Source organism: Triticum dicoccoides, chromosome 7B (genome assembly GCF_002162155.2).
Source record: "Triticum dicoccoides isolate Atlit2015 ecotype Zavitan chromosome 7B, WEW_v2.0, whole genome shotgun sequence".
NCBI classification, from domain to species: Eukaryota; Viridiplantae; Streptophyta; class Magnoliopsida; order Poales; family Poaceae; genus Triticum; species Triticum dicoccoides.
In genome coordinates this window covers 12,593,935-12,607,300 of record NC_041393.1, presented here as the reverse complement: position 1 = coordinate 12,607,300, position 13,366 = coordinate 12,593,935, and positions in this window count along the sequence as shown.

The window sequence follows — 13,366 nt, the reverse complement described above, 5'->3', positions numbered from 1 at the left end:
TCAAGCATACTAACAAAGCAATCATGTCCTCTCAAAATAACATGGCCAAAGAAAGTTATCCCTACAATATCATATAGTCTATCTATGCTCCATCTTCTCCACACAACATATTTAAATCATGCAAAACCCCGATATTAGTCAAGCAATTGTTTTCACACTTTTAGTTTCTCAAAAAATTTCAACTCTCACGCAATACGTGAGCGTGAGCCACGGAGATGCCCATCAATAGATATAAATGTGAGTGAGTAGGGATTGCCATGCAACAAATGCACTAGAGCTATAAGTGTATGAAAGCTCAAAAAGAAACGAAGTGGGTGTGCATCCAACGTGCTTGCTCACGAAGACCTAGGGAACTTTGAGGAAGCCCACCATTGGAATATACAAGCCATGTTCTATAATGAAAATTCCCACTAGTATATGCAAGTGAGAATAGACTCTCTATCATGAAGATCATGGTGCCACTTTGAAGCACAAGTGTGGTAAAGGATAGCAGCATTGTCCCTTCTCTCTCTCTCTCTCTCTCTCTCTCTCTCTTTTGTTGGCTCTTTGGCCTCTCTTTTTTTCATTTTTTCAGTCATTTTTTTGGGTGGGCTCTTTGACCTATTTTATTTTATTTTTATTTTAAGTCCGGAGTCTCATCCCAACTTGTGAGGGAATCATAGCTTCCATCCTTTCCTCACATGGGACAATGCTCTAATAATGATGATCATGACACTTTTATTTACTTACATCTCGATCCTTAGAACAAAAGATATGACTCTATATGACTCTATATGAATGCCTCCGGCAGTGTACCGGGATGTGCAATGACTCATGAGTGACATGTATGAAAGATATGAACGGTGGCTTTGCCACAAATACGATGTCAACTACATGATCATGCAAAGCAAAATGACAATGATGGTGTGTGTCATAATAAATGGAACGGTGGAAGTTGTGTTGGAAATATGCCCTAGAGGCTATAATAAATTAGTTATTATTATTATATTTCATTGTTCATGATAATCCTTTATTATCCATGCTAGAATTGTATTGATAGGAAACTCAGATACATATGTGGATACATAACAACACCATGTCCCTAGTAAGCCTCTAGTTGACTATGACTAGCTCGTTGATCAATAGATGGTTACGGTTTCCTGACCATGGAAATTGGAAATCGTTGATAACGGGATCACATCATTAGGAGAATGATGTGATGGACAAGACCCAATCCTAAGCCTAGCACAAGATCGTGTAGTTCGTTTGCTAAAGCTTTTCTAATGTCAAGTATCATTTCCTTAGACCATGAGATTGTGCAACTCCCGGATACCGAAAGAGTGCTTTGGGTGTGCCAAATGTCACAACGTAACTGGGTGGCTATAAAGGTTCACTACAGGTATCTCCGAAAGTGTCTGTTGGGTTGGCACGAATCGCAACTGGGATTTGTCACTCCGTGTATGGTATCTCTGGGCCCACTCGGTAGGACATCATCATAACGTGCACAATGTGACCAAGGAGTTGATCACGTGATGACGTGTTACGGAACAAGTAAAGAGACTTGCCGGTAACGAGATTGAACAAGGTATCGGGATACCGACGATCGAATCTCGGGCAAGTAAAATACTGCAGGACAAAGGGAATTGAATACGGGATTGATTGAATCCTCGACATCGTGGTTCATCCGATGAGATCATCATGGAACATGTGGGAGCCATCATGGGTATCCAGACCCCCCTGTTGGTTATTGACCAGAGAGTTGTCTCGGCCATGTCTGTATGACTCCTGAACCCGTAGGGTCTACACACTTAAGGTTCGATGACGCTAGGGTTATAGGGAAAGTATGTACATGGTAACCGAATGTTGTTCGGAGTCCCGGATGAGATCCCAGACGTCACGAGGAGTTCCGGAATGGTCCGGAGGTAAAGATTGATATGTAGGAAGTATGGTTTTGGCCACCGGAAGTGTTCCGGGCATCACCGGTAGTGTACCGGGACAACCGGAGGGGTCCGGGGGTCCACCAGGTGGGGCCACCAGCCCCGAAGGCCTACATGGACCAATAGTGGGAAGGGACCAGCCCCTAGGTGGGCTGGGGCGCCTCCCACCAAGGCCCAAGGCGCAAGGGAGAGTGGGAGGGGGCAAACCCTAGGTCCAGATGGGCCTTAAGGCCCACCCTAGGTGCGCCCCCTCTCTCCCCCCTTGGCCGCAACCCTAGATGGGTTTTGGGGCTGCCGCCACCCCTAGGGAGGGAAACCTAGATGGGGGCACAACCCCTCCCCTTCCCCTATATACACTTGAGGTATTAGGGGCCGCAACATACGCGAGATCATCTCCCTCTTGGCGTAGCCCGACCTCTGTCCCTCCTCGTCTCTCGTAGTGCTTGGCGAAGCCCTGCTGGAGTTCTACGCTCCTCCTCCACCACCATGCTGTCGTGCTGCTGCTGGACGGAATCTTCCCCAACCTCTCCTTCTCCCCTTGCTGGATCAAGGCGTAGGAGACGTCACCGGGCTGCACGTGTGTTGAGCATGGAGGCGCCGTTGTTCGGCGCTTAGATCGGAATCAACCGTGATCTGAATTGCTACGAGTACGACTCCTTCATCCGCGTTCTTGCAATGCTTCCGCTTAGCGATCTACAAGGGTATGTAGATGCACCCCCCTTCCACTCGTTGCTAGATTACTCCATAGATTGATCTTGGTGATGCATAGAAAATTTTAAATTTCTGCTACGATCCCCAATAGTGGCATCATGAGCTAGGTCTATGTGTAGTTTCTATGCACGAGTAGAACACAAAGCAGTTGTGGGCCTCGATATTGTCAATTTACTTGCCGTTACTAGTCTTATCTTGATTCGGCGGCATCGTGGGATGAAGCGGCCCGGACCGACCTTACACGTACGCTTACGCGAGACTGGTTCCACCGACTGACATGCACTAGTTGCATAAGGTGGCTAGCGGGTGTCTGTCTCTCCCACTTTAGTCGGATCGGTTTCGATGAAAAGGGTCCTTATGAAGGGTAAATAGAAATTGGCATATCACATTGTGGTTTTCACGTAGGTAAGAAACGTTCTTGCTAGAAACCTATAGCAGCCACGTAAAAACTTGCAACAACAATTAGAGGACGTCTTACTTGTTTTTGCAGCATATGCCTTGTGATGTGATATGGCCAAAAGGATGTGATGAATGATATATGTGATGTATGAGATTGATCATGTTCTTGTAATAGGAATCACGACTTGCATGTCGATGAGTATGACAACCGGCAGGAGCCATAGGAGTTGTCTTAATTTATTTATGACATGCGTGTCAACATAAATGTCATGTAATTACTTTACTTTATTGCTAAAGCGCTAGCCATAGTAGTAGAAGTAATAGATGACGAGACAACTTCAAGAAGACATGATGATGGAGATCATGATGATGGAGATCATGGTGTCATGCCGGTGACAACGATGATCATGGAGCCCCGAAGATGGAGATCAAAAGGAGCAAAATGATATTGGCCATATCATGTCACTATTTGATTGCATGTGATGTTTATCATGTTTTACATCTTATTTGATTAGAACGATGGTAGCTTAAATGAGATGATCCCTCACTAAAATTTCAAGAAAAGTGTTCCCCCTAACTGTGCACTGTTGCGAAGGTTCGTTGTTTCGAAGAACCACGTGATGATCGGGTGTGATAGATTCTAACGTTCGAATACAACGGGTGTTGACGAGCCTAGCATGTACAGACATGGCCTAGGGACACATGCGAAACACTTTATTTGACTTGACGAGCCTAGCATGTACAGACATGGCCTCGGAACACGGAAGACCGAAAGGTCGAACATGAGTCGTATAGAAGATACGATCAACATGAGATGTTCACCGTTGATGACTAGTCCGTCTCACGTGATGATCGGAGACGGCCTAGTCGATTCGGATCATGTTTCACTTAGATGACTAGAGGGATGTCTATTTGAGTGGGAATTCATTCAATAATTTGATTAGATGAACTCAATTATCATGAACATAGTCTAAATTGTCTTTGCAAATATATCGTAGATAAATAGCTCACGTTGTAGCTCCCTGTTTCAATACGTTCCTAGAGAAAGATTAAGTTGAAAGATATTGTAAGCAATGATGCGGACTAGGTCCGTAGTCCGAGGAGTGTCCTCACTGCTACACAGAAGGCTTACGTCTTTGATGCACCGCTCGATGTGCAAACCCCTACAACGTCGTCTGTGGATGTTGTGAACACCTGACAGACACGTCATGATGACTACTTGATAGTTTAGTGCACCATACTTTACGGCTTAGAATCGGGATTCCAATGACGTTTTGAATGCCATAGAACATATGAGATGTTCCAAGAGCTGAAAATGGGATTTCAGGCTCATGCCTATGTTGAGAGGTGTGAGACCTCTGACAAGTTCTTTTGCCAACAAGATGGAGGAGAATAGCTCAGCTAGTGAGCATGTGCTCAGAATGTCTGGGTGCTACAATCACTTAAATCAAGTGGGAGTTAAACTTCCAGATAAGATAGTGATTGATAGAGTTCTCTAGCCACTGTCACTAAGCTACTAGATCTTCGTGATGAACTATGACATGCAAGGGATGGAGTTGATCCCGGAGCTGTTCGCGGTGCTTAAGACCGCAAAAGGTAGAAATCAAGAAGGAGCATCAAGTGTTGATGGTTTAACAAGACCACTGGTTTCAAGAAGGGCAAGGGCTAGAAGGGAAACTTCATGGATGGCAAACCAGTTGCCGCTCCAGTGAAGGAACCCAAGGTTGAACCCAAACCCGAGACTAAGTGCTTCTATTGTAAGGGGAGCGGTCACTGGTAGCAGAATTACCCCAAATGCATGGTAGATAAGAAGGGTGGCAACTTCAAAGTATATACGTGTTATTAATGTGTACCTCACTAGTACTCCTGGTAGTACCTGGGTATTGGATACCGGTTCAGTTGCTATTATTGGTGACTTGAAGCAAAAGCTATGAACTAAACGGAGACTGGCTAAGGGCGAGGTGACGATGTGTGTTGGAAGTGTTTCCAAAGTTGATGAGATCACCATCGTACGCTCCATCTGCCTTCGGGATTAGTATTGAACCTAGATAAATTTTATCAGGTGTCTACGTTGAGCATGAATATGATTAGATCATGTTCATTGCAATACGGTTATTCATTTAAATTAGAGAATAATGGTTATTCTGTTTACATGAATAATACCTTTCATGGTCATGCACCCTATGTGAATGGTTCATTGAATCTCGGTCGTGGTAATACACATGTTCATGCCAAAAGATGTAGAGTTAATAATGATAGTACCACTTTCTTGTGGCACTGCCGCTTAGGTCATATTGGCGTAAGATGCATGAAGAAACTCCATGTCGATGGATGTTTGGAGTCACTTGATTTTGAATCGCTTGACACATGCGAGCCATGCCTCACGGGCAGGATGACTAAGACCCCGTTTTCAGGTACAATGAAACGGGCAAGTGACTTGTTGGAAATCATACATACCGATGCATGTGATCCAATGAGAATTGAAGCGTGCAGTGGATATCGCTATTTTCTCATCTTCACTGACGATTTGGGTAGATATAGGTATATTTACTTAATGAAGCGCAAGTCTGAAACGTTTGAAAAGTTCAAGCAATTTTAGAGTGAAGTTAAGAATCATCATAACAAGAAGATCATGTTCCCATGATCTGATAAAAAGGGGATTTTCTGAGTTACGAGTTTGGCAAACAATTAAGACATTGTGGAATTGTTTCACAGTTGAAGCCACCTGGAACACCACTGGGTTATGGTGTGTCCGGACGTCGTAATCGAACCTTATGAGATATGGTGCGATCTATGATGTCTCTTACCGATCTACCGTTTTCATTTTGAGGTTATGCATTAGAGATAGCTGCATTCACTTTAGATAGGACACCATCTAAGTCCGTTGATACGACGTCGTATGAACATTGGTTTGGCAAGAAACCAAAGTTGTCGTTTCTTAATGTTTGGGGCTGCGATGCTTAAGGCTTCAGCCAGAGAAGCTCGAACCCAAAGCGGACAAACACATCTTCATAGGATACCCAAAGGTGATAGTTGGGTATACCTTCTATCTCAGATCCGAGGGCAAATTGTTTGTCGCTAAGAACGCGGGTCCTTTCTCGAGAAGGAGTTTCTCTCGAAAGAATTGAGTGGGAGGAAGATAGAACTTGATGAGGTTGTCGAACCTTTATTTCAACCAGAGAGTGATGCAACACAGAAAGACGTTTTCTGTGGAGCCTACGTCTGTTGAATAGGAAGTTAATGATAGTGATCAAAAAGCTTCGAATCAAGTTGCTATCGAACCTCGTAGGTCGACAAGGATATGTACTACTCCTGAATGGTACGGTAATCCTGTCTTAGATATCATGTTGTTAGACAACAATGAACCTATGAGCTATGGAGAAGCGATGGTGGGCCCGTATTCCGACAAATGGTTAGAAGCCATGAAATCCGAGATAGGATCCATATATCAGAACAAAGTATGGACTTTGGTGGATTTGCCCGATGATCGGCAAGCCATTGAGATAAATGGATCTTTAAGAAGAAGACGGACGTGGGCGGTAATGTTACCGTCTATGAAGGTCGACTTATGGGAAAGAATCTTTTCACAAGTTCAAGGAGTTGACTACGATGAGAATTTCTCACCCGTAGCAATGCTTAAGTCCGTCGGAATCATGTTAGCATTAGTTGTATTTTTTGATTATGAAACTTACAGATGGATGTCAAAACTAGTTTTCTTACCAGTTTTCGTAAGAAAAGTTGTACGTGATACAATAAAGGTTTTATCGATCCTAAGGATGTTAAAAGGTATGCTGGCTCCAGCAATCCTTCTATGGACTAGAGCAAGCATCTCGGAGTCGGAATATATGCTTTGATGGAGTGATCAAAGCTTTTAGGTTTATACAATGTTTGCTAGAAACTTGTATTTACAAGAAAGTAAGTGGGAGCACTACAACATTTCTGATAAGTATATGTGGCTGACATGTTGTTCATCCGAAATAATGTAGAATTTCTGGAAAGCATAAACGGTTGTTTGAAGAGTGTTTTTCAAAGGAAGACCTAGATAAAGCTGCTTACATATTGGGCATCAAGATCTATAGAGATAGATCAAGACGCCTGATCGTACTTTCAAAGAACGCACACCTTGACATGTTTTTGAAGGAGTTCAAAATAGATCAGTCAAAGAAGGGGTTCTTGCCTGAGTTGTAAGGTGTGAAGTTGAGTAAGACTCAAAGATTCACCACGGCAGAAGAAAGAGGAAGGACGAAGGTCGTCCCCTATGCTTTTGTCATAGGCTCTATACGGTATGCCATACTGAGTACCGCACCAGATGTGTGCCTTGCCACATGTCTGGCAAGAGGGTACAAAGGTGATCTAGGAGTAGATCACCAGATAGTGGTCAAAATTATCCTTAGAGGAATAAGGAAATGTTTCTCGGTTATGGAGGTGACAAAGAGTTCGTCATAAAGAGTTACGTCGATGCAAGCTTAACACCTATCCGGATAGCTCTGAGTAGAGATACCGGATACGTATAATGGAGCAACAGTTTGGAATAGCTCCAAGTGGAACGTGGCAGCAGCATCTATGATATAAAGTTTTGCGAAATACATAGGGATCTGAATATGGCAAAACCCGTTGACTACAACCTCTCTTACAAGCATAACATGATCAAACCCAGAACTCATTGAGTGTTAATCACATAGTGATGTGAACTAGATTATAGACTCTAGTAAACTCTTTGGATGTTGGTCACTTGGCGATGTGACTTGTGAGTGTTAATCACATGGCGATGTGAACTAGATTATTGACTCTAGTGCAAGTGGGAGACTGTTGGGAATATGCCCTAGAGGCAATAATAAATTAGTTATTATTATTATATTTCATTGTTCATGATAATCGTTTATTATCCATGCTAGAATTGTATTGATAGGAAACTCAGATACATGTGTGTATACATAACAACACCATGTCTCTAGTAAGCCTCTAGTTGACTAGCTCATTGATCAATAGATGGTTACGGTTTCCTGACCATGGACATTGGATGTCGTTGATAACAGGATCACATCATTACGATAATGATGTGATGGACAAGACCCAATCCTAAGCCTAGCACAAGATCGTGTAGTTCGTTTGCTAAAGCTTTTCTAATGTCAAGTATCATTTCCTTAGACCATGAGATTGTGCAACTCCCGGATAACGTAGGAGTGCTTTGTGTGTGCCAAACGTCACAACATAACTGGGTGGCTATAAAGGTTCACTACAGGTATCTCCAAAAGTGTCTATTGGGTTGGCATGAATCGGGACTGGGATTTGTCACTCCATGTAATGGAGAGGTATCTCTAGGCCCACTCGGTAGGACATCATCACAATGTGCACAATGTGACCAAGGAGTTGATCACGAGATGATGTGTTACGGAATGAGTAAAGAGACTTGCCGGTAATGAGATTGAACAAGGTATCGGGATACCGACGATCGAATCTCAGGTAAGTACAATACCGCTGGACAAAGGGAATTGAATACGGGATTGATTGAATCCTCGACATCGTGGTTCATCCGATGAGATCATCGTGGAACATGTTGGAGCCAACATGGGTATCCAGATCCCGCTGTTGGTTATTGACCGGAGAGTTGTCTCGGCCATGTCTGCATGACTCCCGAACCCGTAGGGTCTACACACTTAAGGTTCGATGACGCTAGGGTTATAGGGAAAGTATGCACGCGGTTACCGAATGTTGTTCAGAGTCCCGGATGAGATCTCGGATGTCACGAGGAGTTCCGGATGGTCCGGAGGTAAATATTGATACATAGGAAGTATGGTTTTGGCCACTGGAAGTGTTCCGGGCATCACCGGTAGTGTACCGGGACCACCGGAGGGGTCCGGGGGTCCTCCAGGTGGGGCCACTAGCCCCGGAGGCCTACATGGGCCAATAGTGGGAAGGGACCAACCCCTAGGTGGGCTGGGGCGCCTCCCACCAAGGCCCAAGGCGCAAGGGAGAGTGGGAGGGGGCAAACCCTAGGTCCACATGGGCCTTAAGGCCCACCCTAGGTGCGCCCCCTCTCTCCCCCCTTGGCTGCAACCCTAGATGGGTTTTGGGGCTGCCGCCACCCCTAGGGAGGGAACCCTACATGGGGGCGCAGCCCCTCCCCTTCCCCTATATATAATTGAGGTATTGGGGGCTGCAACATATGCTAGATCATCTCCCTCTTGGCGCAGCCCTACCTCTCTCCCTCCTCGTCTCTCATAGTGCTTGGCGAAGCCCTGCTGGAGTTCCGCGCTCCTCCACCACCACCACGCTTGTGCTGCTGCTGGACGGAGTCTTCCCCAACCTCTCCTTCTCCCCTTGCTGGATCAAGGCGTAGGAGATGTCACCAGGCTGCACGTGTGTTGAACGCGGAGGCTCCATTGTTCGGCGCTTAGATCGGAATCAACTGTGATCTAAATCGCTACGAGTACGACTCCTTCATCCCCGTTCTTGCAATGCTTCCTCTTAGCGATCTACAAGGGGATGTAGATGCACGCCCCTTCCCCTCGTTGCTAGATTACTCCATAGATTGATCTTGGTGATGCGTAGAAAATTTTAAATTTCTGCTACGATCCCCAACAAGTTGCATGGCAATATATGTCGGATTGGCTATGGAAATGCCATGATGGGTAGCTATGGTGGCTGTTTTGAGGAATGATATATGGTGGGTGTATGCACCGACGAAAGTTGCGCGGTACTAGAAGGCTAACATTAGTCATAAAGAACTCACATACTTATTGCAAAAGTTTATTAGCTATCGAAGCAAAGTATTAGACGCATGCTCCTAGGGGAAGGGTTGTTAGGAGTTAACCATCGCGCGATCCCGACCTCCACAAAAAGGATGAAAATCAATAAATAAATCATGCTCTGACCCTTGTCACATAATGGTTCACCATAAGTGCATGCTACGGGAATCACAAACTTCAACACAAGTATTTCTACCAATCCACAATTACTCACTAGCATGACTCTAATATCACCATCCTTATATCTCAAAACAATATGCAAGGAATCAACCTTCTCATAGTATTCAATGCACTTTATATGAAAGTTTTTATTATATCCCTCTTGGATGCCCATGATATTAGGAATAGATTCATTACCTAAGAAAATTACCATGTTGTTTAGGACTCTCAAAATAATATAAGTGAAGCATTAGAGAAAAGGACAAACTACTCCCAAAGATATAAGTGAAGCTCAATGAGTAGTTGAATAATTATGTAACAATGAGAAGACTCTCCCATCTAAAAAAATTCATATCTTAAGTACAGCAAAAAAATGACACTCCAAGGATAGCACGAATCATGTGAAGAAGCAAAAACTTAGGCTCAACCGATACTAATCAATAATTGTTGAAGAAGAAAGGTGGGATGCCTGTCGGGGCATCCCCAAGCTTAGATTCTTGAGACTTCTTGAAATATGAATTAGGGATGCCTTGAGCATCCCGAAGCTTGAGCTTTTGTGTGTGCTTAATTCCTCTCATATCATGATTTCCGAAATCTTAAAACTTCATCCACGCAAAACTCAACAAAAACTCGTGAGATAGGTTAGTATAAATCAATGCAAAACTTTATAGACTCTACTATAGCAAATTACTAAAATTATTACTCCCTCCATCCATCTATATAGGGCCTAATGCAATTTTCAAGAACGTCTTTGACTATTGACAAGATTAATAGTACATGACATGCATAATGTGAAAATTATATCATTGAAAGCTCCTTTCACATATGAATTTGACGATATGCTTTGTGTAAGTTGCATGTCATATATTATTGCTCTAACATTTGGTCAAAGTTAACCTCGAAAAACAATCATTAAACAAGCAAACATATGCAAGCAATGCAAACATAACAGCAATCTGCCAAAACAGAACAATCTGTAAAGAATGCAGCAAGATCCATACCTAATTAACTCCAAAAAATATGAAAAAAAATTCCGCGCTGTAGATAATTTATAAGATCATACTGTGTCCAAATTTCATGTCATTTTGACATATTGAATGTTCTAGGGAATTTTTGCACTACAAGCAAACTTTCTGTTTTGGAACAACAACTCCTATACTTGCAAATTAAGCATGGTAAAGGCTATCCTTGACATTTTTATTGAAATAAAAGATAAATAACATTAATATAAATAGCAGCAAGCAAATCCTAACAAAAGAAAATGACGCTCCAAGCAAAAGACATATCATGTGGTGAATAAAAATATAGCCTCAAGTACATTTACCGATGGATTGAAGACGAAAGAGGGGATGCCTTCCGGGGCATCCCCAAGCTTAGGATCTTGGTTATCCTTGAATACTACCTCAGGGTGCCTTGGGCATCCCTAATCTTAGGATCTTGCCACTCCTTATTCCATAGTCCATCGAAACTCTACCCAAAACTTGAAAACTTCACAACACAAAACTTAACAGAATTTCGTGAGATGGGTTAGTATGATAAAGAGCAAATCAATCACTTAGGTACTGTCAAAGATAAGATCCATAATTGTTCTCACACAATGCCTACTGTATCGTATCATTTCCAAAATTTATATTACTTAATATAATCAATGGAAACGCTAAAACAAGCAAACTATGCATCAAAAACAGAATCTGTCAAGAACAGAACAGTCTATAATGATCTGAATGATAACCATATCTATGAACCTCCACAAATTCTGAGAAAATTATGAAAATTAAGGAAATTTGTATATCAATCAGCATCAAAAAGAATCAACTCAATAGCACTCTCTGGATAGAAATAAGAAATGATTCCGTGAGCGCAAAGTTTCTGTCTTTTTTCATCATGATCAAACAACTATCACCCAAACTAATCATAAAGGCTTTAGTTGGCACTTTATTGAAACTAAAGCAATAAAACATGGTTAATACAGTATACTAATCATGTGAACACACAAAAACAGTAAGGATACATATTGGGTTGTCTCCCAACAAGCGCTTTTCTTTAATGCCTTTCAAGCTAGGCATGATCATTTCAGGGATGCTCACATAAAAGATAGGAATTGAAACATAATGGGAGCATCATGAAGCATATGACTAACACATTTAAGTCTACCCCACACTAGTAGAAAACAGGGCTATGGTCCAGGCCGGCTCAGCCCATTAGTCCCGGTTCAGTGTAGAACCGGGACCAATGTGGGCATTGGTCCCGGTTCGTGAGCCCAGGGGGCCGGCCGGGCCACGTGGGCCATTGGTCCCGGTTCGTCTGGACCTTTTGGTCCCGGTTGGTGGGACGAACCGGGACCAATGGGCCTCGCTCCTGGCCCACCACCATTGGTCCCGGTTGGTGGCTTGAACCGGGACCAAACGCTCCACTTTAGTCCTGGTTCATGCCACCAACCGGGACCAATGAGGTGCCTATATATACCCCCTCGCGCAAGAGCAGAGCACAGTGCTCTGTTTTTTCTGGCCGAGGGGGAGAGGGCTTTGTGGTGCTCTAGCTCCCTCCTATGCACATGAGGTGTTCGATGGAATGCCCGAGCCATACTACTTAAGCTTTCTCCTCTCGAAGCTCGACCTCCAAGCTCCATTTTCCTCGAGATTTGTCTAGATTTAGCGGTCCGTCACGCCCCGTCCCCGTCTTCACCGCCGTCGATCACCCGCGCCGATCTCATCACCGACACCACCGTGGTGAGCCTCTTGTTCTTATCTTCTTTCTGAAAGGCAAAATATTCTTACTTGTATGTTTAGATAGATACTTGTATCATTTTCTTACATTTATTATTGCATCTTATATAGTGCGATGGTTTTGGTATCCACCCCCGTTGGCCCTCGTCCTGTCTATGATTCGGATTTGGTATGTATATTATCTTTATAACTATTGGTTCATTTATTGTTTATGAAAATTATGCCGACCAACGTGACATAGATTTTATTTATCTAGGATGTATGTGAATTGGAAATGCCAACCGACCCTATTGTCGAGAGGTTAAATTTAGTTGAAGAAGAAAACAATTTGTTGAAGGAAAAAATAATAAAAATTGAGGAGGAGAAGATGATATTGGAGTTGCATGTTGAGGATGTCGTCGATGACACAAGATCAAGATGGATGCAATGCGCTTGAAGATTAGAATTATTAGAAAATATGCCATTCATACCGAGGCTTGGTATCATTATGCCGTTGGATCAATTGTTACCTTGGTTGCGATTATGATCGCATTTGTTTTCGCATTGAATGTTTTACATAGTTTCAATGTATGGTTTAATTAATTAGATGCTCTAGAGAGCTATATGTTGTTAGATGAGAACTATGTATGCACTTTGGTTTTAATGTGATGATGAACTTCTATTAATTTGGACACTTAATTATATATAATGCACGTAGATGAACCGG